Here is a 24,508-nt window from a genome sequence, read left to right on the forward strand (position 1 = left end):
TTTTTTTTCTGCAGAGTATTTATTCATGCAGCAGAGTTTCCAGAGTAGCAAACAAGATAAAATACTTGGGGGTTGGGAATCAAGATTTAATATGCTACAGCTTGTTAAAAATAATAAGTCTAGGAGAATAAACACAGCTTTGAGTGGCACTGAAAACGGCTCTCTTTGGTGTACCTGGTTCCTAAACTGTAAAGTATTTTAAACATTTTGAACCATGCTCAGGAATGGACTAGACAGCAAGGAGGTTTTTCCAATAATTGAAGAGATAGTGGAACAATCTTCAAAGGAAGCCCCACAGACAACCTATTAAAGTCATGAATTCTTGATGTTGGTGGCACATGAATAACTGGGGAGCTGAAGAGCAGCAGCCAAAAGCCAGAAGGTGGCAGCTGTAGAGACCACTCCAGCCCTCCAGCATGGTGCTGTGATTAAGAATGCTGGACTGGGGGAGACTATGGTTTGAATCCCCAATCATTCAGGAAGCCTATTTGGGCCAATCCTTACCTCTCAGCTTAACCTACCTCACAGGGTTGTTGTGGGGATAAAATGGGCACCACCTTGAGCTTCTTGGAGGAAAAGGGTGGTACATATAAAGGCTCTTATGTTCTTATACTTAATCATCTTTCAAAGCCTTCCAAGACAGTGACCGTCACTGCCTCCTGTGGGAGGGAGTTCCATAGTTTAATGTCAGTTGCAAAGCCCAACACCCACATTTTCTCTGCAATATCTCTTTTCTGCTTGGTGAAGCAGACAATTTGCTTTTAAAGCATGTAAGCAGCCTGTGGGTTATTTTTTTTAGCAGTCAGTCCACTGCCACCACCAAAACATATCCTAACTCAGACAGCACATGTAACAGACTGTGTTTGGGGTAGAACTGCTCTGTAACAAATACAGTAAGATATTTTGTAAGATTAAACAGCCTATTAAGCCTTCTGAAAAGCCCGTCATGGCCAGAAGCCACTGCAGGACAGACAATTACAGATTAATCAAGCAAAGGAACGAGGAAATGGCCCTGCGGGATTAGATTGCTTCCTTGATGAAAGAAACAAAACTGATTATATCTGCATTCCAGAGAGCAAATGCACTATTTGTGTTCAACGTACACAGCAGACAGGTGCAGGGTGCTTAGTTTTATATATTTATTTTCTTGAATCTATACTCTGCCTTTTTTCCAATCACTGTGCACACCAGAACTTCTTAGCTCTCAGCAAGAGGGTACTCTCCTATGCTTTAGATTTCACAAGACTCAGTCTCTGTCAATTGTAAGAAAAATAAGACCTAAGATGATCAGGCAAATGGCCCATCTAGTCTAACGTCTTGTATTTACAATGGGAAACCCTTGATATGAGAGCCCATCCTCAGACGCCTTCCCTATAAAGAGCAGTGTGAAAAAGGGCTGTGTTCTCGCCCCAACCCTCTTTGGCATATTCTTCTCCCTGTTGTTCTCATTCTGAAAATGATGTGTGAGAGGCAGGCATGGAAGCCGGTCAACGGTGCCTCCACCAGGCAAGGTCAAAGTCCTCCTGGAAGGGAACAGCTGCTGCCCCTTCTGCAGCCCATGTGGCCCATCTCCTCAGAGGCCAACAAGCGCTGGGCGAAAAGTAGGGCAGTCTCCCATCCTCAGCACCATCTGTGACTCAATCCTACTCACAATGAAGCTCCTTGTGACACTTCCAGAGTGCAGCCCACCAATAAAAGGCCCATTGTCCTTTCCTTCAATGCTCATATGGGATAGAATCTGTACTTCCCATGCTCTGTCATATGATATTTTTCCCTCCAGAAGAGATTATAGCACAGTGATTTGAAAGCCGAAGTATTTAGCATGTGCCTGTTACCTGTGATGGCATTATGGAGCGGAGAACTGGACCACGACAGAGCAACAGGAACAGGACATACTATGGAAAGTACAGTGGTGCCCCGCAAGATGAATGCCTCGCAAGACGGAAAACCCGCAAGACGAAAGGGTTTTCCGTTTGCAGAGGCGCTTCACAAGACGAATTTCCCTATGGGCTTGCTTCGCAAGACGAAAATTGACAAAAAAAATTGAGGGGTTTTTTCCCCGCTCCAAAACCCCTTTTTCTGAAGCGCTAAGCTGCTTTTTAGCAGCAAAACCGCTAATCCCTTAAGCCTTAAAAAGCCGTTTTTAGCCCTCAAACTGCCAATAGCGCTAAAAGCGCTACTCCGCTAATGGGCTTGCTTCGCAAGACGAAAAAACCGCAAGACGAAAAGACTCGCGGAACGGATTCTTTTCGTCTTGCGAGGCACCACTGTACAATGTTAATGAATATCATTAAAAGATAATAACTGGATATGACAAAGATCCAAAGTTACGGATGCAGTGGGAAAGGATGTGAAGTTTAAGTGGGCATGTGGCCTGAGACGACGCAGGCCGATGGAGTAAAACAGTGCTAGTGGGGAGACCCTACAATTTCAAAAGGCCAAGGGGATGACCATGTATGTGATGGGTGGACCATATAAACTATAGATTCTAAAGCATGGGTAGGCAAACTAAGGCCCTATCGCCTTCTAAATCCGGATTTAGAATCAGCGTGTTTTTACATGAGTAAAATGTGTCCTTTTAATTAAAATGCATCTCTGGGTTATTTGTGGAGCCTGCCTGGTGTTTTTACATGAGTAGAATGTATGCTTTTATTTAAAATGGATCTCTGGGTTATTTGTGGGGCATAAGAATTCATTCATTATTATTATTTTTCAAAATATAATCCGGCCCCCCACAAGGTCTGAGGGACAGTGGACATTTCCCTGCTGAAAAAGTTTGCTGACTCCTGATCTAAAGTTAGCAGAGGGGCTTGTGCAGATTCAGGAAGCAACAGAAAGCAATGGAGAGAAATTGAAGAGACCTTTATCCAAACATGGGTGCAAGGTGCTACATAAGCAGAATAAGGAAGTCAAGCCACATTCAGCACGAACTCTGTCACTCTGCTCCACATTTCAAAAATATGAGATGGCCTATCCCTGGCCAAATCCAATAAAGTGCCTGACAATGCTTATGTCCCAATTTCATTCGTTATTTCTACTTTTTATTGCATTTATATCCTACTTTTGCTCCATGAAGCTCAAAGGTGGCATTTCATAGTTCTCATCATTTTATCCACACAGCAACCCTGTGAAGTATGTTAGGCTGAGCAGCAGTGACAAGCACAAAGGTCACACCCAGTGAGATTTATGGCTAAGTGGGGATTTGAACCCTGGTCTGTCAGATCCCTATTCCAACATGCTTAAAAAGTGCCGCAGGGTTCACTTTTAAAATCATAATTGCATCAAAGAACTGTACACACAAGGTTATTTTTGGAAAGAGTTTTGGCCTCAGGTATATTTAGCCTTAATATTCTGGCCACCAAACCACCAAGAGTTTCTGAGAAGATTTGAGGCAAGAAAGTAACATCACACCGGCAAGTTTAGCCCTTTCCCCTAAAAAAAAAAAAAATTTTAAAAATGATATTGACCAAAATACAGCTTTAGCTGTCTCATCCTTAGAAGGATATGTAAGCCACTGATCTGAGGGGGGGGGGAATCCCCAATGTTCAAATACAGTACAATCTCTTCTTAATTGGGGACATTGGTTCCAAGGGCTCCACATATGCAAGAAAATTGCTATAATCAAACCATTGGAACTGCCCCACAGCTAGGTATGAAGGGGGAGAGAGCACCCCCAGGAATTTCAGAACTGGCCCAGCAAGCAAGGTGGAAAGCTTGAAAACTATTTTTTGCACCAGGTAACCCTGGTCAGACCTAGTGTGAAAAGAGCTTTGATGCGCTCCACCTTGCTTAGGACTTGACTAAATGAAATTTACCTCCCACAGGAGGCAGAAATGGCCACTAACTTGGATAGCTTTAAAAGAGGATTGGACAAATTCATGGAGGAAGAGACGGCTATCAATGGCGATCAGCCATGGTTGCTATGCTCTGTTGCCACAGTTGCGGGGAGCAGTGCTTCTGAATGCCAGTTGTTGGGAACCACAGGAGGGGAGAGTTGCTCTTGTGATCGGGTCCTGCTTGCAGATTTCCCATTGAGGCATCTGGTTGGCCACTGTGAGGACAAGATGCTGCACTTGGATGGGCTACTGACTTGATTTAGGAGGGCTCTTCTAACATGGGCCAAAGAAACAAACTTGAACCCTGGGGGCAAAACTGGACACCTTCATCTACCCTACTTGCAATAAAACATGTCTCTCCCGTATTGGTCTCTTCAGCTACAGCAAGAATTGTAACTCCAACGGTTTGACTTCACCCCCAAAGGAACACTCTTCCACTGCCTCCCAAGACAGATGGATGCCAACAATGTTACTTGTACAAAAATCCTTTTTTTAAAAAAAAAGACTAAAGTATGCATGGGGGGAAAACAGCAACACTTAACAATTTAGAAAGGCTCTAGCAGCAAAGAAAGGGCTTTGCACTGTCGGAAGACTGATGAGCTGTCACACAAATTCTCTGTACTCATGAATCAATCGTATGTATGTGTATATATACATATGTGTGTGTGTGTGCGCGCGCGCGCACACACACACACGAGAGGGGGGAATGGAGATTTGTAATGCACACTACATTTGACATGCAGATTGAAATGTTAATGCTAAACAAAATACAAGCTACAGAACCTGAGAAAGGGCACTGCACACACAGAACTTTTCATGCCAAGGAAGAACAGCAACCGTACCAAAGCAATGGATTGTAAATTCCAGACATATTTCCTGGGGACTTCCTAGGATGGCCCTGTGCCTATTAACACAATAGGCGTCCGTCTTTTTTTCTTTCTTTCTTTCTTTCTTTCTTTCTTTCTTTCTTTCTTTCTTTTTGCCGCTGCTGTTGTTGTTAGTTAACCCTTTGGTTAAGATGAACAGCCTTGACTTGGCAGGCTCCCATGAGGCGGGGGGGGGGGGAAATCAGCCACACAATAAAGGCCAGGGGTCAGCAACAATTTTCAGCCGTGGGCCGGTCCACTGTCCCTCAGACCTTGTGGGGGGCCGGACTATATTTTGAGGGGGTAAATGAACCAATTCCTATGCCCCACAAATAACCCAGAGATGCATTTTAAATAAAAGGACACATTCTACTTATGTAAAAACACACTAATTGCTGGACCATCCACAGGCCAGATTTAGAAGGCGATTGGGCCAGATCTGGCCCCCGGGCCTTAGGTTGCCTACCCCTGGTTAAGGCCATGCCTGTTCCTAAAAGGCAAGGGCTTCCTGACCTACCGTGTCAGATTATTTTAGGAACATTCCTGATTCCTCTTCTTTGCTAAGCATATGTGGACCACAGGTGCAACATTCTTGTGTAAAGAAATATGCTGGGCTTAATTAGAGCCAAAATTAAACACACACACACACACACACAGGGAGGGAGGGAGGGAGAGAGAGAGAGAGAGAGAGAGAGAGAGAGAGAGAGAGAGAAGATGCAAACGTTGGCCTTCATGCTGTTTTCAGCCACAGCAACCTTTAGCAACACAATTACATGATGCAAAAGTACCTTATGTCGTTACAGTCCAACCCAAATATCTTCTAGAAGCTGGAACAGGCAAACAAAAGAAAATCAATCACCAGCAGGCTGCCCTTCAGACTGCCCAAAAGCAAAGGCTATCTGCTAGGGACTTCTGCATTGTTGGCATCTTTCTTCAAAGGAGCACAGGTGGAAGGGCTGCAGCTGACTGACAGAACATCTGCTTAGCACTCAGAAGCACCCCTAATGACTTCTCCACGTAGAACTAGGAAAGACTCCTTCCTGAAACCCTGGAGAGTTGGTTAAAACTAAATACCGCAGGATCACAACTTATGTGGGAATTTGGTTCCAAGGCTTCTGCATCTACACAAAAATTGCATATACCCAGTCTATCCTGCCCTTCCTCCCCCACGGTATCCAGGGCTGCAACATTCTATTGCCATGTCTCATGTCTTTGAAAACATGATAAACATTACAAACAAACAGAATGTCAAAACAGGTGAGCTGAACCAAAAAAGTTTAACCTTGCTTAACCAGCAAAGTAGATATTGCTTTGACCTATAAAGTCTTATGTGGCTTGGAACCCCAATACCTCAAAAGCATTACCTCTCCCCACATGAAACTACCCTAACCCTGTGATCATCATCTGAGACCCTTCTTTGTATGCCCCCCTCCTCAGTAGTTTGGAAAGCGGCAGCACGAGAACAGGGCCTTTTCCGTGGTGGCTCCCCACTTACAGAATGCTCTCTCTCCAGTGAGGTTTGCTAAGCATCACCTTTACATATGGGAGGAGGGGAGTTATCTCTTTGTGTTTTTCTTTTGTTCTTGTTTTTATTATGTATTTTGTGTTTTATTGTATTTGTTGTATTTGTTGTGAATTGCCCTGATACCTATGGATGAAGGGGAGTATACAAAATTAATAAATTTAATAGTGATATTAATAATATCTTCAGGAGAAAGGCAAAAACATTCCCTTCCAACCAGGTCTTTGGCTTTATATATGGCCTTTTAGTGTGGGAGGGACGTTTTAATGTACAGTGGTGCCTCGCAAGACGAAATTAATTTGTTCCGCGAGTCTCTTCGTCTAGCGGTTTTTCGTCTTGTGAAGCAACCCTATTAGCGGCTTAGCGGATTAGCACTATTAGCGGTTTAGCGGCTATTAGCGGCTATTAAAGGCTTAAGGGATTAGCGGATTAGCTGCTAAAAGGCTATTAGCGGTTTAGCGGCTTAGAAAAAGGGGGTGGGGAGCGAAAAAAAAATCTCAAGACTCACAAGACATTTTCGTCTTGCGAAGCAAGCCCATAGGGAAATTCGTCCTGCAAAGCGCATCGAAAAACGGAAAACCCTTTCGTCTAGCGGGTTTTCCGTCTTGCGAGGCATTCGTCTTGCGGGGTACCACTGTATTCCCCACCGCACCCCTAGTTTTAATGTAGGTAGGTAAGTTGCTTTGAGTTACCATGGCAAAAAGGTGACCAATAAAATAAATAATAATAATCTTCCAATGAATGCCTAGAGCAACATGCAAAACTGAAGAGGGGTCCTGCAAGACTTCTGCTTATTATAGAAAGCAACCACTTCTCCTCAAGACTGCAGAAGGCGGACGATTTCAGAATTTCCTCCTTGAGAGTTCTCCGCAGGACAAACCAAGGCAGGAAGCCAAATGAGTCATCCTGGCCAAGTGGGAAATCTCACAAGCAGTTCAATGAGATATCCAAGTAAACTCAGCTACGTTCTTCCCAAGGCAAAGTCTCATTATTTTATGGCAAGGAAGTAAAACACATGCACCCTAGACAGAAGCGTGTGTTTTCATTGTTTGCGCAATGCAAAGCCCCACCAGCCTCTTTGCAAAGCTGCCTTGAGAAAGTGTTAGAAGGCACACCCAAGCTGTGTCTTTGAGGTGGGGAGGACTCACTAAAACTTCAGCTCTCTCCTTCCCATGCTCAACGCATCGCTGTTGGAGTGGAAAGCAAAACATACAGAGAAGGAGCAATATCAAAAAGTTCCACTGTTAACCCTTAGAACCTAAGAAGAGCCTGCTGAAACAGGCCAATGGTCCATCTCCCTGTTCCAGCACCCCGCTCTTACAATTAGGCAACAGGATGCCCCATTGGGAAACCAAGGAGAAGAGCATGGGCACAAAAGCAAATCTCTACTCCTGTGGTTTCTAGTAACTAATATTTGGAATCACTGCTGCCTCCAGCTGTGGCTAGTAACCATCAACAGCCCTCTTCTCCATGAATTTGTCTCATTCTCTTTTAAAACCATCCAAGTCAGTGGCCATTACTGCCTCCTGAGGGAGGGAGTTCCACAGCTTAACTATGTGCTGCATGAAAAAGTACTTCCTTTCATGTGTCCTGAATCTTCTAACTTTCAATTTCATCAGATGTTCTAGAATTATGAGGGAGAATTTTTTCCCCCTCTATCCACTTTCACCATGGCATGCATACTTTTATAAACTTCTATTGTGTTGTCTCTTAGTCACTTTTTCTCTAGAATGAGAAGTCCCAAACTCTGCAACCTTTCCTTCGGGGGGGGGGGGTTGTCACTCCACCACCTTGATTGATCTGGTTGCCCTTTTCTGAACCTTTTCCAAATCTGCAATATCCTTTTTTAATGTGAGGCGACCAGGACTGTGCACAGTGCTTCAAATGTGGTTGCACTGTAGATTTGTATAATGGTATTATGGCTCTGTCTTATCGACAGTTCACACTTGACAAAAGTGACTGCTCTGCTCCAAAGCCACAAACAGCTGGAACTCATCAGGCTGGGCTGAAAATCTGCTGGCAGAAATCTTGGTTCTAGAATGCCAAGATGCAGCTCACGAAGGACATGAGGTCACCAAACTGCTCACAAGCACCAGAGAACACGTTGTCCAGTACATCCCACATTAAAAGAAAGATACAGGGCTTAGCAACATCTTCAGAGAACTCCACCATGCATTAGCCCATGGAAGGTCTTCAAATAATAGCAAAGAGACAGAACACTGTGACCTGCTCCTAGTCTGTTTATGTGTTTATAAGCAGAAAAGTGGGAACACTGGAAGCTGCCTTATACTGACTCAGGCTTTTGGTCCATCAAGCTCAGTACTGTCAACACTGACTGGCAGCAGCTCTACAGGATATCAGGCCAGATTCTCAAGAATCATTATACCTAGGCCACTATTTCTATCCTTGGAAGAGCTCACATGTGTTGTTCATCAAAAGAGCTGGGGACTTTGCTTTCAGATAAAGAACAATAACATGTGTCTGTCCAGCAATACAGTTCAATCACTCCTTACGCACTTTTAACTTGTGTGATTTCAGCCTTACATGGTTGACGGCTGCCCAGTTGAAATCACACAAGTTAAACACACAGAAGGTGAAGAGCTTGAAAGCTCTTTCTGCACAGGGTTTTCCCAGCAGAGAAAGAGCTTTTAACCTCTCAGGCTTGCTTACTGGGTTCTGAGATGCTCTCAAAGTCCTCTCAGCACACAGCTCTGGAAATGTAAGATTGTTCGCGTGGGGGCAATTCCAAGCAGGCAGTTTGATAATACACTTTTTTTGTGTATACATGCCATTCCCAGATCATAACCCCCACGCAAGACGTGATCATACCGTGCTGGTAAAAGCTGGTTCCTGGTAGATGCAGCAAGCAAATTCTTGCAGGAAATTCTGCAGAAATAGAGACACATCTATGGCAGACCATGGCAGCCCCTAACCCCTTCCTCCTCCTCCTTTCTCCCTACATGTCTGGGGGGGGGCAGACTCTGGTCATGATGTAACTTCCAGGCCACCACACTTCATCGTCTGCCAATTCTGGAGAGTGGGGGAGGGAGGAGTGTCAAGCCTCAAAGCACACTTTTTTTGTTCTACTAGATATGACCAAGGAAGACAGGAGACAGGCAGAAGGAGGAGAGGGAGGATGCTAATTTTGGAAGCAGCCCACCAGCTCCAGTAATGATCACCTTCAACCCAAAAGACAACACTTAAGTCAGAAGGGGTGTTTTGAAAAGGAGACTAGCAGTCTCTCCTCTTCCAGGAAGCCAGTATAAACATTATGTCCTCCCTATGGCAGGCTGATCAACTTGGAAGAGTTAACAGTGACTCATTTTGACTCACGGCAGGCAGTGCCATGGCCTATGGGGCAAAGACCTTTAGCGTGGCAAAAGGCCACAGGTGGCTTCTCAAAGCAATGCCTGCCACATGGATCATTACCCCAGGGAGGGGCTTTGGGAACACCATGTGGATAAGAGCTTCAGAAGAGCGCTGCTGGATCAGCCCAATGGCCCATCTAGTCCAGCATCCTCTTCTAACAGTGGCCACCCAGAGACCTTTTTAGGAAACCAGGAAGTAGAATACGCACACAAGGGCAACACTTTTCCTATCTTCCAGCAACTGGTATTCAGAAGCATTGCTGCCTCTGACCACGGAAGCAGAGCACAGTCATCCTGACCAGTAGCCATCAACGGAGCTTTCCTCCAGAACTACCGTATTTTTCGCTCTATAAGACGCACTTTACCCCTCCTAAAAAGGGGGAATGTGTGTGCATCTTATAGAGCAAATGCAGGTGGGAGGCTCTGCTCAGCGCTCCCTTTAAAGAGCTGCCCTTCTCCCTCCTTGGGGAAAAGCCCCCAAGACTCCGCACACTCTTTAAAGGGAGTGCAGCTCTTGGGGGAGCCTTAGCTGTGCGCAGCCTCTCCCGTGCAGTGGGAGCCTTCATCCCGCTGCCCGGGAGAGGCTGCACGCGGCTATCCCATAAGCCAGGACAGCAAGCGGATCGCTGCGCAGTGATCCCACTTGCTGTCCTGGCTTATGGGATTCAGAAATTCCCCCCCTTGTTTTCTCTTCCAAAACTTGGTGCGTCTTATAGAGCGAAAAATATGGTAGTCAGGCACCAGGTGCATTTTGCACCGAAAAAGGTACAGTGAAGCTGACTGCCTGATGTCAATAGGCAGGGAGTTCCAGAGTGAGGGTTCTGCCGCACTGAAAGATCAAGCTCTTATAAATGTGAACTAGGCAGTATATGTGGCACGTGAGATGGAGTAACTCTCCCCCTTTTTGTAATTGTGGCATGATGCAACCAGTTTTCCCACATCTATATCTGCATGTGAAAGAAGCAAAAAAAAAAGTATAATTTTTAAACTCCCAATATATTCACAAAGCAAAAAAAGAAGTTCAAGCATCTAACTCTTTCCCCCCCTAGAGCCTCTAGACTTCAGCTCCCAGGAGCCAAGGTGGTCAGGGATAAGGGGAGATGGAGTCCAGCAACACCTGGGGGGCCACAAGCTTCCCACTCTATAGAATGAGTTAAAAGGCCTTTGCAGCAAGAAAACAAAACAAAATTGTCTTGGGAGGACCTCGGCTGTTTTGAGCCAGAAGCATTGCAGCAAAGGGATCAGGCTTCAACACAGGAGATTTCCTGGACTTAAGACTCATTTCCTAAAGTTCTGCACCAACAGCCACCGGCTCTGAGAATCCCCAGTTTTAAAAAAAAGATGAACTGCTCTCAATTGGGGCTGTGCCTAACCCAGTCCTTCCCTTTCTCATAAAGATTCCTTCCCATGCAAAAGTGGTTTCCTGTGGTGTTTCTGAACCATTTTTAAACTTCTTCTGAATTTTGGTGTTTTGAGGGGAGGGGGACAAGTTTAATTTATCATTTCAAGGTGACCATTGGAGGGGGGGAATTGATTTCTTTCCAGTAGCATTTTTTCCAGCCTCCCTAGATGTCTCGGCTGTAAAAGAAAATAAAAGCTCCAAGAGATCAGTTCCCTTGTGACATCTTCCCCCTGAGCTTTAATTGAACTACAGCAAGCTGTAGAGGTTGGCTACAGCAGGGTGGAGACTGGTTTTGTTTACAGAAAGTCCATCCTTTTATATTAAAATAAAATCAATGTCCAGACTGGATAGCATTCTGCCCACACAAGGCCTGACTCCCTTGATTGAGTTAACGATTATAGGTAACAACAAAATCACAGATCACGCCCCAGTAGAAGCTACCCTTAAAATAGGAGAGGAAACATGAACCAGCACAACATAGTCCTTCAGTCCCATCCTAACTCAATCAATCAATCAATCAATCAGAGAGTCTCACAAGAACTCTCCAAAACTACTTTAAATAAAAGGACATAGACAATATTATAACTGCTCCTTTGGGACACAATGAAAGCAGTCACCAGAGGAGCCTGCATAAAAGAGAAAGCATCCCTTAAAAAACAAACCTCAAAAATTAGCAAAAATAGAACAAGGTATCACAGCCCTCTTATCACGCCACAAACAAACAGGAGCTAAAAGACTCTGCTGCTGGAGAAAAGACAGGTCTACTTTCTTCTTACACAGCTTAAAAAGGTAATGGTACCCATGACCGTTAGGTCCAGTAACAGACACCTCTGGGGTTGCACGCTCATCTCGCTCTATAGGCCAAGGGAGCCGGCGTTTGTCCACAGACAGCTTCCGGGTCATGTGGCCAGCATGATTAAGCTGCTTCTGGCAAACCAGAGCAGCACACGGAAACGCTGTTTACCTTCCTGCTGGAGCGGTACCTATTTATCTACTTGCACTTTGGCGTGCTTTTGAACTGCTGGGTGGGCAGGAGCAGGGACCAAGCAATGGGAGCGCAACCTGTCGCGGGGATTTGAACCACCGACCTTCTGATTGGCAAGTCCTAGGCTCTGTGGTTTAGACCACAGCACCACACAGCTTAGCAACCAATTCTTTCATATGTGAGACAAGACAATCAGAAAATGACTCTTCCAGAGATTCACAGAAGAATCTGGAGGGTCTTATTATTACTAAAATACTGTTCACACAGTGGAGGACTTTGAGGTCTGACTTTGGGGTCTCAAATTTCAGCAGTGTCTATGCAACTCCAAAATTTGGTGCCCTCTCGCCTTCTTTTCTATATCTTTGTTGTGGTGCCCCTGAAGCACCCTCTCGGCTCTGCACCCAGCGGCAGCAAGCTAATTTCACCTCTGGTTTACGGCATCGATTACATGATGCGACATCACATTTCCTCTCCTTCTGTGCTATCGTTAACTCAGAGGGTGCTCTTATGAGCTTGTAACAGCTATTTTTATTGTTTTCGTTGTGTTCTGCAAAAGCAAACAAGGACACTTTAAAAAAAAAAAGTAGGGGAAAAAACTTTACATAAGGGGTAGTAACATCTTACAGGAAATGCTTACAGGAAATGACAGCTGAGGGTATCACTGGGATTTTCAGGAAAAACAGGCAGTGGTAAGTCTGTAGAGGCAAGACCACCAAAGGGAGGATTTGCAAAATTTGCAAAATTCAAGGAAAGGATCCCTTGGCCACTGTGAAAGGAAATAAAGCATAACAAAACCCCACATTCCACTCTTGACAATTTCATTGAACGTTATATCCCCACATGCCCTCCAGAAACTTTTAGGTGCAATTTCTTTTTGCATTCACGACAATGGAGAGCTGTCAAAAAAAAAGTTCTCAATGTTTTTGCACACAACAGAGAAGCTAAGTTTCAGCCTCTTCAAAGTCAGCACTCTTTCTGTAGGATGCAATTTATGCAGCAATCCACAAACTCCAAGAATTGCCTTATAACCCGCCTTTACTTAGGGATGAAACTGGATGTTGCAAATAACCATTGTTAATCTGGTGATCCAATGACATTCATGAATAACCATTACTAAAAACTAGTTAATGCACCAATGTTCATTAGACTGCAATCACAGTTCAGATTTATGCAGTGGGTACCACTGTGGTTTTCACTGTGTAGGGTTTATTCCCTGCTCTAATGGGTTGCTACGGAGCAAAACTGAACCTTAACTGGAATCCAATGAATGTTTGTGCATTGGCCAGGACTTATGTGCACTGGTGTTACTGATTATCTGGTGATCCAGGCATCACCCCAACAACCCTTTTCAAACAGGATGGGCCACTTCCAGACTAGTAGTTGGGAACTGGAGATGCTTTAGCAGGGGGCATTTAACCCCACACAATGCAGACCCCAGTCCCAGACACCTTCCCCTCACCACAACGAGGTTCCAAGCATATGTTTCTGTCAGGTATTTAAGATGTTTCCATACTGCCCTTCACCCAAAAAGGGCCATGGAACAGTTCACATATGATTTAAGGCAACATAAAAAGTATAGTACATAATAAACAAAAATGATAAAACAGTTATCCTAAAATACATAAAGGGCATAATTAGCAACATCACAACTCAGCAATTACTTCACCCATCAGCCTCTAAAAAGCTGATTAAAAAAAGGAAGTTTTAGTTTCGTTTCTAAGCAAATATAGTGTGGGGGTAAAATACACCTCTACCCAAAAGGTGGTGTTTGAATTCTAATTACCGTATTTTTCGCTCTATAAGACGCACTTTTCCCCCTCCTAAAAAGTAAGAGGGAAAGCCCCCAAGAGTCACACACACGCTCCACATGCTCTTTAAAGGGAATGTGGCTCTTGGGGGACACTTAGCCGTGCACAGCCTCTCCCGGGCAACAGGAGCCTTCCTCCTGCTGCTGGGGAGAGGGGCTGCGCGCGGCTATCCCAGAAGCCAGGACAGCAAGCGGGATCACTGAGCTGTGGTCCTGCTTGCTGTCCTGGCTTCTGGGATTCTGAATATTTTTTTTCTTGTTTTCCTCCTCCAAAAACTAGGTGTGTCTTATGGTCTGGTGCGTCTTATAGAGTGAAAAATACGGTAGTGTTTAATTGCTTTTTGATTACTGTTTTTGTTTTCCCCCCTATGCTTTTGGATGTTTCTATTTTATCTGTAAGCCGCTTTGAGTCCCTGACTGGGGAAAAGGCAAGATATACCTACTAAGTATTATAATACTGTCTTGTTTACATCTAGTTCAGGCCCAAATCCTCAGATGAAAGGAGTAAGCTTTTGGCAGCTGAATCCCCTTACTGAAGAGAATAAACCCTTGTTCCTTTTGAAAAACACTTTGTTCTGGAAGACACACACCTCAACAGGTTAGTTCAACAGCCTCATGGATAAGCTGAAAGGAAACCTCAGCAACAGCTCAAGCGAATGAGAGGGGCGTTGCTAAAGACAGCCCACCCACCACATGTGGCTGCTTTCAGAGGTGAGCACTGCAATGCCTGTTCTGCAAGCTTTATCCTCTACACACAAACGCCCAGTAAACCCTTTCTTTGACTTATTCTTTCAGTAGAGTGGTTTATGGGGCTTTGTGATAAGAGCAGATTTAGACCTAAAAGACAACACAGTCCCTTTTCTGTCACTAGCATCTACTGTACCCATTACAAACTTCATGGTCCATTTTGGGGTTTATTACTTTTATATCCCACCATACAAAAGTTCTCCTCCTCCTCATTAAATTCCCACATCAACCCAACAACCCTGTAAGGTAGGTTAGGCTGAGAGACAGTGACTAACCTGACTGAGGATTTGAACTCTCTCCCAGGTCCTACTGTGCCACACCGGCTCCGCAAGTCAGAAGAAGATCTTCAGTCTAGCAGATGGATAGCCAAAATGGTGCCCTCCAAATGTTGTTGCGCTACGGCCCCATCAGCCCCCAGCCAACAAGGCCAATGCGTCAGGGGTGTGGGAAATGTAGTCCACACACACCAGGAGGGCGCCATGTTTTTGCTACCCCCGTGCTAGCACATTAAGGGTGCATTTGACTGCTGCAACAAAACATTTTAAAACTGCCTCCCTGAAAGAACTCTAGGAATTATGGCTGTGCCAGATTGCTGGAAATTCTTTTGCTGGAGATTCCCAGGGTTTCTTGGTTGGCAGCTGCTGCGGTAAATCAGGCTTGAAATTGGTCTAGAATTTGAAATGCAGACGGATCTTTGAGATGTTAAGTCTCTGATGGGTGAGGTGGGGTCAGGTCTCCTGGTGAGGGCAACAAACCTGACTAAAAAGTGGGAAAGCACTTTGTGAATGTTTGTGTACATGCACCCACACAACCAAAACAAGAAATTGGCACATGGAGATCTCTTATATCTTGCTTTGACATTTTTGCTCAGGCACTTCTTACATGGGAGAAAACGGGTCACAAAGACACCAGCCCCCTCACCTCAATGGTGTCCTTCCTGGGATAAGCCAATTTCATGCAACAGGTGACCAATGCTGTCAAGGAAGCATCTCCTGGTCAGCAAGAATATTTTTTTTAAATGTTTACATTCAGCTTTAAGAAGAGTTGCAGCTGCACACAAAACCTCTCATCGCTTTACCACAGTATCAGAGAATCATCGAGTTGGGAGCAACCCCAAGGGTAATCTAGTCCAACCCCCGCAATGCAGGAATTACATCCTAAGAAGCAGAGAATCAACTATTCCAACCTCTTCCAAGCCCACAGCACCATTTCGGTTGGGTTCTGCATGACAGCTGCAAGATCCAGAATGACTCCAAATTCACATCAATGCACTGACACTCTACATTTTGTTTTTAAAAGCTGAAGACACTGTGCTTGGACATAAGCAACTATGCCATTAAAGCCAGCCATGCAAGTAGGGATATTTACTCTAGGCAGCTTGGTATTTAACTGGAAAGTGTAGCTTGATATTTAAAAATGCAGCCTGGAAGGCCTTTTGTCAGCACAACCGAAAGTCACGTTTCTCCAAAGCCACAAAAGTCAGTTCTCTGCAGACGAACACAGCCTGGCAGATTTGTGCAAACTGCAGCCAAGCAACAGGGAGCCCATAAACAGATGCCACTTCTGCAAAACCTGCAAGCTGGATCAGAACACAAGGCCTCTCTGCCCTCTGCGGTTTCCAGCAACTGGTATTCAGAAGCATTACTGTCTCCAGCTGTGGAGGGTAACGCACAGCGACTGTGGCTTGTAGCCATCGGTAGCCCTCTCTCCCTCCATGAATTTGTTGAATCCTCTATTAAAGCCAGTCAGGTTTCACTGCCTCCTTTGGGAGCAAGTTCCACAGTTTTACTATGCACTGCATGAAGTACTTCCTTTTCTCTGTATTGCATCTTCCTATAAAAACCAGCTAAGGATAGAGAAAGTTTACATTCCCCTTTGGCCAACAACCATCTAAGTCAGCCTGCCTTGAAGTGCTTTGCTGTCAAAAGATGTAGAAGCAAAAGGGAAGAATGGCTCCCTTCACACCCACCGCTCGACCAAACCAGAGATGCCCATTTACATTTGCTCCTACTGCCAGCCCAAATGGTTTGGAAAATACAAAGTTGTTTTAGCAGCTTTCCACAAGACAGAAGGCTTCTTCTGAGCTTCCAACAGGAGGATCCCTCAAACATCATCATCAATGCACCACAGGCTGGCTCTGAACTAATGGTACTTTTGTAGCACAGGACATTTTCCATGCAGGAATCCAGGAGAGATCTCTGGTGCAGCCTAGACTAATATTTGCTGCAGGGGGTGGGGAGGGGATCTGTACTCTTTACACAGTGGATGTGTGGAAGTACAGAAGATGACCACCTTATTTGCAATATCCTCTGTACACTCAAGTTCCAAAAACTTTAATTACCAGTCGTGTGAGGAGGCCTACCTAGACACGGACTATACACTATCTTACATGGGGGTTCAGTTCCAAGAGTTCCACGTATACCCAGCCTCTTGGAGCCTCCCCTGCAGCTAGCAGGGAAGGGGAGAGAGACTCCCCTGTACTTCCAGAAACCACACAGCTAAGGGGCCTTGCCCAGCAAGTAAGACAAAGAGCTCAAAAGTTCTTTTTATGCTGGGCAACCCAAGCAGACCTGGCACTAAAAGAGGCTTTAAGCCCTCTGCCTTATGAATGTTAGAAGAATATTGGAATGAAGTTACATGGTTTTAGCAGAAGTGTTATTAAGAATTATATGAACATTAATTGTTAATGTGTTAAAGTGGAAAATTTAAAGTTAAATTGTGTTAGGATAAATTATAGAACAAAAAAAATGAAGAAGAGGGAAAGGATTTGTTGAACCAGCTAATTTGAACTAGAATACAAAAAAGGGAGGTGTGAGGAAGTCGAGGAAATAAGCAAATGAAAGATATAGATATGAAATTTGGATGTGTGTTTAAATGTTTTTGTTTTTTGTTGTATTGTTGTATTGTATTGTTGATGTATTGTCTGATGAATGTATGTATTGTTTTTTCTCTTTTTAATAAATATTATTTAAAATAAATAAATAAATAAGCCCTCTGCCTTGCTTGGGTGTGCCAGTTCTGAGAAGCCAAGGATGTTCAAACAAGATTCTTGCGCCCAGTGAGATCTTGCCACAGCATCTCAGAGCTGGGGTACTGAGCCGGCCTTGCCCCTCAAGCAAGGCAGAGAGCTGAAAAGCTCTTTTCGTGCCAAGCAGACTCAGCGAGAAAAGAGCTTTTCAGCTCTTTTGCTTGGGATTTGATCTGCACAATTTCAGGCAGCTCACCTTCAACCACGTATGGTTGAAATCGAGCAACTCAACTGCATGTAAGATGCAATTCTGGTGTATCCTAATCACACAGCAGGAAAGGGTGAGTCCTGGAACTAAGTGGAAAGGCAGCTTGGTTGGAAGCAAATTCCGACACCATGTCCAAGAGGGCAGGAAGGGCCACACTCTGCTGTCAACAAAACAAATGGGGTGAAGTAATGAGAAGCAAATTGGCAAGCTGAATAGGAAGAAGGCACTGAAGGAGCAGAGTCGCTGAGGAAGAAGGGAAGTGGAAACTGCCTCAGAGAAGCAGGGAGAAGAGAACAGGAAAGTCACAGGAATGTGGGGTTCAAGAAGAGAGTAAATCCTCATGCATGGCCTAATTCATGTTTCCACATTCCCTATTTTTGACAGAATTTTTTTTCAAGGTGGCTTCCACAAATTAAAACAACATAGTTCAAATACAAAAAGCTAAAAACATTCATAAAATATCATAGATAAAAAATAATTAAGCCCTAATCAAACTAAAACAATATTTAAAAAACAAACCTATTAAAATACGAGTAAGAGATGCTGTGTTCCTTAGGCCTGACACTACTGTGTCGATCATGTTTTTGCTAATAAAGAGTTAACTCCAACTTGCACAGCATGATTTATTGCTGGCTCGCTTCTGACACACTGGTAGTCAGTGCAGACAATACTAAGTTAGATGGACTAATGGTGTTACGCAGTGGGAGACAGCTTCCTATGTTTGCTCTTCCTTTTCTCCCCTGTACTATTTTTTGGGGGGAGGTGGGCAGTGCTCTCCACACAAATGTTCCCCTGTTTTAACTGACACCTTCTGCTATCCATAGGAAGTTGTCTGAGACCATTGGTCCATCTAGCTCAGTACTGTCTGCACTGGCCAGCAGTGGCTCTTCAGGGTTTCAGGCAGGGGACACTTCCAGCCCAACCTGGAGATGCTGCTGGGGACTGAACCCGGGACCTTCTGCATGTGAAGCAGGTGCCCTACCACCAAGCCATGGTGCCTCCCCTTACAACACACATAGAAAGCTGCCTTCTGTTGATTCATGTAATTGCTGGACATCACAGGAAAGTGGAGAGGGCTCTCGGACCTGAACCCTGCTTGTGGGTTTCCACAGGCCCTGCTTATGTTTTTATTGATCCATCAAACTCACAACTGCCTACACTGACCTGCAAGGGCTTTCCAGGGTTCCAGGCAGGGGACTCCAGATAGGGGACATTCCCAGCCCTACCTGGGAGATACAATCAGGGATTGAACCTGGAATCTTCTGCATGCAAAGCAGTTTTAGTGATACCCAGCGAGAAGAGTTTGCATCAGGGTGACATCACAACCAACACAGATCATTCCTACAGTGCTTGGGCTGGGTTCCAAAACAAACACAAGCTATTATGTATTGCTGGGGGGAGATGGGGGGGAACCTAAACAGCTGCTTTAAAAATTCCCCTAATCTTAGAGTGACTGTATGTATGTGTGGTTCTTCTCTCTCATAAGCCTTCCTTCATGGCTTTGAACCACACACCACTCATTTCATATCTCCTAGAAGCACACTGCCATTCTACCTCAAGGGGAGACCGTTTTCATCCGGACTTGGTGGCAGACTGCTGGCCTGGATAGATAGAGCCTGACCACTGGGGAGGCTTCCTCAACGATTCCCCCACTGCCACAGCAATGCTCAAAGTTGCTGGAAAGATGAAGTTGCTGTCATCCCACAAACCACACATAATATCATAATATCCTATGAAGAGCCTGCTGGGTCAGGCCAAAGTCCTAGCCCAACTTCATGTTCTCGCAGCAGCCGAAAAGATGCCCCAATGGGAAACTGATGAACAGGATTCAAGTACAACAGTACTCTCCCCTACTGTGGTTTCCAGCAATTGCTATTCAGCTGTGGAGTCAGACTTAACATGAGTTTACAGTGTGATGCAGAAGCAGAAGCAGGAAAAAAAACCTAATGCTATTCTAGGCTGCATCAACAGAAGAAGTCCAGATCAAGTGAACTAATAGTATCACTCTATTTTGCCTTGGTGAGAATCCTTCTGGAGTACTGTGTTCGGTTCTGGGTGCCACAATTTCAGAAGGATATAGACAAGTTGGATGATTAAGGGTCTGGAAATTAAGGCTTATGAAGAATGAGGGAGTTGGGTATATTTGGCTTGGATAAGAGGAGACTGAGAGGAGATATGAAAGCCATCTTCAAATATCTAAAGGGCTGTCACATGGAAGAGCAAGCTTGTTTTCTCTTGATCCAGAGGGTAGGACCTAAACCAAGAGATTCAAGTTACAGTTCTATGGTTCTATGACTCATGTCATATCTACATCACCCACATCATTAAAGCAGAGGCCCTCCTTTTAACAGTAATGGATTCCCCACCACCATGAAAGAATCCTCAGAACTTTAGTTTGCAAAGGAGGAGGGGGAGAGTTAGGAGAACCTTAATGAACTAGTTCCCAGGATTCTTTGAAGGAAGCCATGACTGTTAAGGTGGTCTAAGAGTGCTTTGAATATATGGTGCTGATGTGAGCTTACACTCCTCCATGAGTTCACCTCCAGGTCATCTCAGATAACAGATTAAATGTTGTGACTTTCTTTCATGTACAACAGCCTTTAATTGGAATTTCCCGAAAAGCCTTCTGAGAACTGGCTTTTGCACGGCATGGAAAAATATTATGCTTCCATTTGCCGGAAAAGCAGGAGGTGGGTAATTATATATCCAATTAGTAAGTGGGCACTGGAAGTTCAGGAGGACGTTTTTATTTCTTCTCCCAAATTGCACAAAAGGATTTTTGAGCCAGGTGGGGCACTCTCAACAATCTGAGGATGCAGAAGGAAACACCCATGTATTTTTTTTGCACGTGCTTCTGAGAGAAGCAGAAAGGAATTTATGGGCAGACTCTTCTCGCATGGTATTATGAGCCAAAAAACAGATGAACTGGAAGATGTTTCACACTTGTTTTCTTTAATTGCAACTGAAGGCCTCGAAGAATTACAGTGTGGCCCTTCGTCAAGGCGTCTAGGATCCTACACACATTAGAAAACTCTCATTATATGAGCTGGGGGGAGGTCCCCCCCCCTTACAAAATGCAGGTAAACAAATGTATGTTTCACTTGTTTTCACACGGGTGTGCTGAGGTTGCACATTGTTACGCTATACTGTACATGTGCATTTTAAACACACACAAAATTTATTTCACCCCAAGCTAAAAAAAAGGTCCTGCTACATGCCATGAACTTGTCTGCCACCATTCCTCCCAGTTTTTTGGATGAACAACAGTTGTGTGTGGGGGGGTGCTGAAGTAACAAGTGAAGGTGGCACAAGCAGGTGGAGCAGCCGCTTAACCCCTTCCCTTCCTGTTTGTTTGCTCAGTCAGCTTCCTTAGGGGGACGGTTGTGGTTCAGTGGCAGAACATCTGCTTTGCATGGTTCCATACCCAGGTAGGGAAGAACGTTCACAAACTGAAACACTCACTTCCGGGATTGCGGCATTCAGGAGCCAAAACATTTGACTCGCAAGGTATTCGGGATCCAAGGTATGACTGTACATTAAAAACATGCAGGAATCTTTTTGCCCAATGTGGGGCTCAAACCCACAACCTTGAGATTAAGAGCCCCATACTTTGCTGACTGAACAATCCTTCCCTTCTTGTCTGAAGCCCTAGAGTCACTGCCAGCCAGTGCAGGCAATACGGAGCAAGATGGACCAGTGGTCTGACTTGATATAACACAGCGTCTGATATTCCTGTGATGGTGTTATATAAATGAACAACGTCTATGGTCAGACCCAAGATAAGCAGGCTTCCTAAAATATTCCTGCATTCTGTATGACTGAAATTTGGCCCCAAGCCTGACTGTCATTAATTCAACTGTTTAGCATCCCAGAAAGCTGGGAACATGTTTTAAGATGTTTTAGTTTACAGCCCAGATTACACAGGTATTATCTTCATTTTTAAGGTTTGCATCTCACCATTCAGAGTTTAAAAACCAGTTGTACTGTTTACATCAAAACATCTAGCCAAACTATTCATGTATTTTGCTTACTTTTTAAAAATGTGTATTCCACCAATCTCTCCATAGTGATTTGGAGGGGGGAAACCCTTTAAGAACTTGGTATATAGTCAAATCAGTAAGTTAACCATATCCATTTAACAAAGTCCAGCAACACAACAAAACAGCACAGAACTGAGCCAGCAAAAAATACACAATTTAAATTATTGCTTGCTGGTTTTCTTGTATAGAACATGCAAGAACTTGCCAATATTTTAAAAATGCAAGCAAATGAGAAAAATGGGCACATCTGCTAGCTGAGTTCCAACCAATTCTGCAGCCCCTTTGGAAAGGGGAGGCTACTACAGTGGTGCCTCGCAAGACAAAATTAATTCGTTCTGTGAGTTTTTTCATTCTACGAGTTTTTTCGTCTTGCGAAGCACCACTGCGTATTGACGGTTTCCCATAGGAATGCATTGGCGGCTTAAAAAAAAAAGGCGCAAGACATTCCGTCTTGCAAAGCAATCCCATAGGGAAATCCGTCTTGCGAAGCAACTCAGAAAACGGAAAACTCTTTCATCTTGCGAGTTTTTCGTCTTCCGAGGCATTCGTCTTGCGAGGTACCACTGTATTCTTAGGAGATATCTTTGTCTCCCAAAGTTATATTTCCCAAAATCCTTTGGAGGAAACAGTAGCAGTTGAACTAGTTCAAAATCAGTTTTTACTTGGTAGCTTAAGTGCCATAATGCTTCTCTCTGGCCTCACTGGCTAGTCAAGCATCTTTGGCCAAACTTATTCAGATCACTGGGAAAGAATATTACTATCACCAATTGCAATCAAAGGGCAGGGGCCACATGCATCTCTATTCAGTGGCTGTTCTGCAAACAGATTTCCCCAACCGAACCCACAAACAACTTTCAACATTACCCAAATGTAAGGGGAGGCCGCAGAGTGTTTATACCCCACTGGTGTGTGTATGCTAATTTGGTCTAAATTTCCATTTAGGTGCACAGATGGTACATAGACTGCTTATAATTAAACCTACGAGTTTAAGGCTGCTAAACAGATGGAACAGCTCCAACAGCAATACCCTATATCTTGCTCCAAAACATGCACAAAAGAAGATGAGCTCATTGCCAAGCATATCTTTCCAAAACTTCTGCAGCAAGACTATAGGTCAGCTTTGAATTCAACTGTACAGACTGAGAGATGCCTGCTTTAACTCTATACTGGTTCCATGATACATCAGTACCAGCTACCTGGAAAATAACCTCAGCAGAAGACCTTCTCCTTCAGGTACTTGGACCCAAGCCATACAGGGCTTTAAAAGTAACAGCAGCTTGAATTGGTCCCATGAAATTTTCTGTGAACCGGCATATGTACAAACCTAGTGGCACTACTGATGCTTGCTAATCAAAGGTCCAGCAGCCTAGTTGACAGGTTGAAAAATACTAACAAACCGCCACCCTTCAGAATTTGCATTGCATGCCTTGGATTTAATCTGCAGTGACTTTCCAGGATTTCAGTCTATCCTGGAAATGCTGAGGAATGAACCTGGGAATTTCAGCGTGCACAGCAAAGCCCCAAAGCCTGAACCAGTTGGCTGCAGCATTGGCATACTTGAAAAGGAACAAGCACACCTACGTGCCACGTTGTGAAAGGCCATGTGGGTGTCAGCATAATTAATTTCCTACCTGAGTGGAGGGACACTGTGTGCAAAGCTAAGAAGCCTGACACCCTTGTCCTCTGCAGTTACTCAAAAACATAAAAAAGCATGTTCAGTGCGCAGTACAGCAGTCTATGCTTCTGAATAACAAGGCTTAATGAATCATCTGCATACAGCTTGATGCTGAATGTCTATCTTACCATAAATATCCCCACATGAAAACTGCTGGAGGTTTTGGAGGACTACTTACATCATTTTTCTGCCTGTTGTATCAACTGTATGATTTGTAATTATACTTTTATTTTTGGTGTTATTGCTTTTCACTTATTCCATAGAAAGAATTCAAACTGCAATACAATAAAAGAAATAAAAGACCCAATAAAAATATTATTAAAAATCAATACAGTAGTATCTCGGGTTAAGAACTTAATTTGTTCTGGAGGTCCGTTCTTAACCTGAGGTACCACTTTAGCTAATAGGGCCTTCCGCTGCTGCTGTGCCACTGGCGCACGATTTCTGTTCTCATCCTGAAGCAAAGTTCTTAACCCGAGGTACTATTTCTGGGTTAGCGGAGTCTGTAACCTGAAGCGTCTGTAACCTGAGGTACCACTAAATCCAGGCATGCCACGGACCACCTGGAAAAGGCTTGAATTCTGGAAACATCAAGTCCCCCAAAAGGTACCTCTTTATAAAGAATTTCAGAAGCTCCATCTGTGCCCAACTTGCTCTATTATGGAGCCAATGGGGTTCTGCTAAACTGCATATAAATATGTAACATTATTTTGTCTCCAAGGGCAAGGATGGACTATGGAGATGACTGAGCAGACTCGGGCTGAGGGATGCTATATTCCAAAACATCTGGAGGGCACCGGGCTGAGGAAAGGTGCAGCAATTTTATGTTATCCAAGCTTGGAAAGTTCAACTGGTGAGAGAACCTCTGGAAGTCATAGAATAAATGCTTATTTTCAGGGGGTATGCAAGGGTACATAGTACCAGCATCTCTTTTTTGTTGTTAAAAAGTGTGGCACTTACTGTAACAGCTTCATTGTGAGTATCAGCACCTATTTTTCTAGGGGGGAAAGCACTGCACAGAATC

The 24,508-nt window shown here is 44.3% G+C and overlaps 1 protein-coding gene and 1 long non-coding RNA gene across 3 annotated transcripts in view; one reads left to right on the top strand and one right to left on the bottom strand.

Annotated features, from left to right (window-relative positions):
* LOC310669768 overlaps positions 1-24,508 on the top strand; it is a 571,559-nt gene that overhangs the window by 498,626 nt on the left and 48,425 nt on the right. The gene's annotated exons all lie outside the window — the stretch shown is intronic.
* OPHN1 (oligophrenin 1) overlaps positions 1-24,508 on the bottom strand; it is a 117,590-nt gene that overhangs the window by 88,376 nt on the left and 4,706 nt on the right. Inside the window, exon 1 of one of the 2 annotated variants that reach the window (XM_083423578.1) lies at positions 5,220-5,317. The exons of the other annotated variant lie outside the window; for it this stretch is intronic. The gene's annotated coding sequence lies outside the window, so the exon portion shown is untranslated. Of the gene's footprint in view, positions 1-5,219; positions 5,318-24,508 lie in introns of those variants that run through there. 2 annotated transcript variants of the gene reach the window in all.

Source organism: Podarcis tiliguerta, assembly GCF_965153285.1.
Source record: "Podarcis tiliguerta genome assembly, chromosome: Z".
Classification (NCBI taxonomy): Eukaryota; Metazoa; Chordata; class Lepidosauria; order Squamata; family Lacertidae; genus Podarcis; species Podarcis tiliguerta.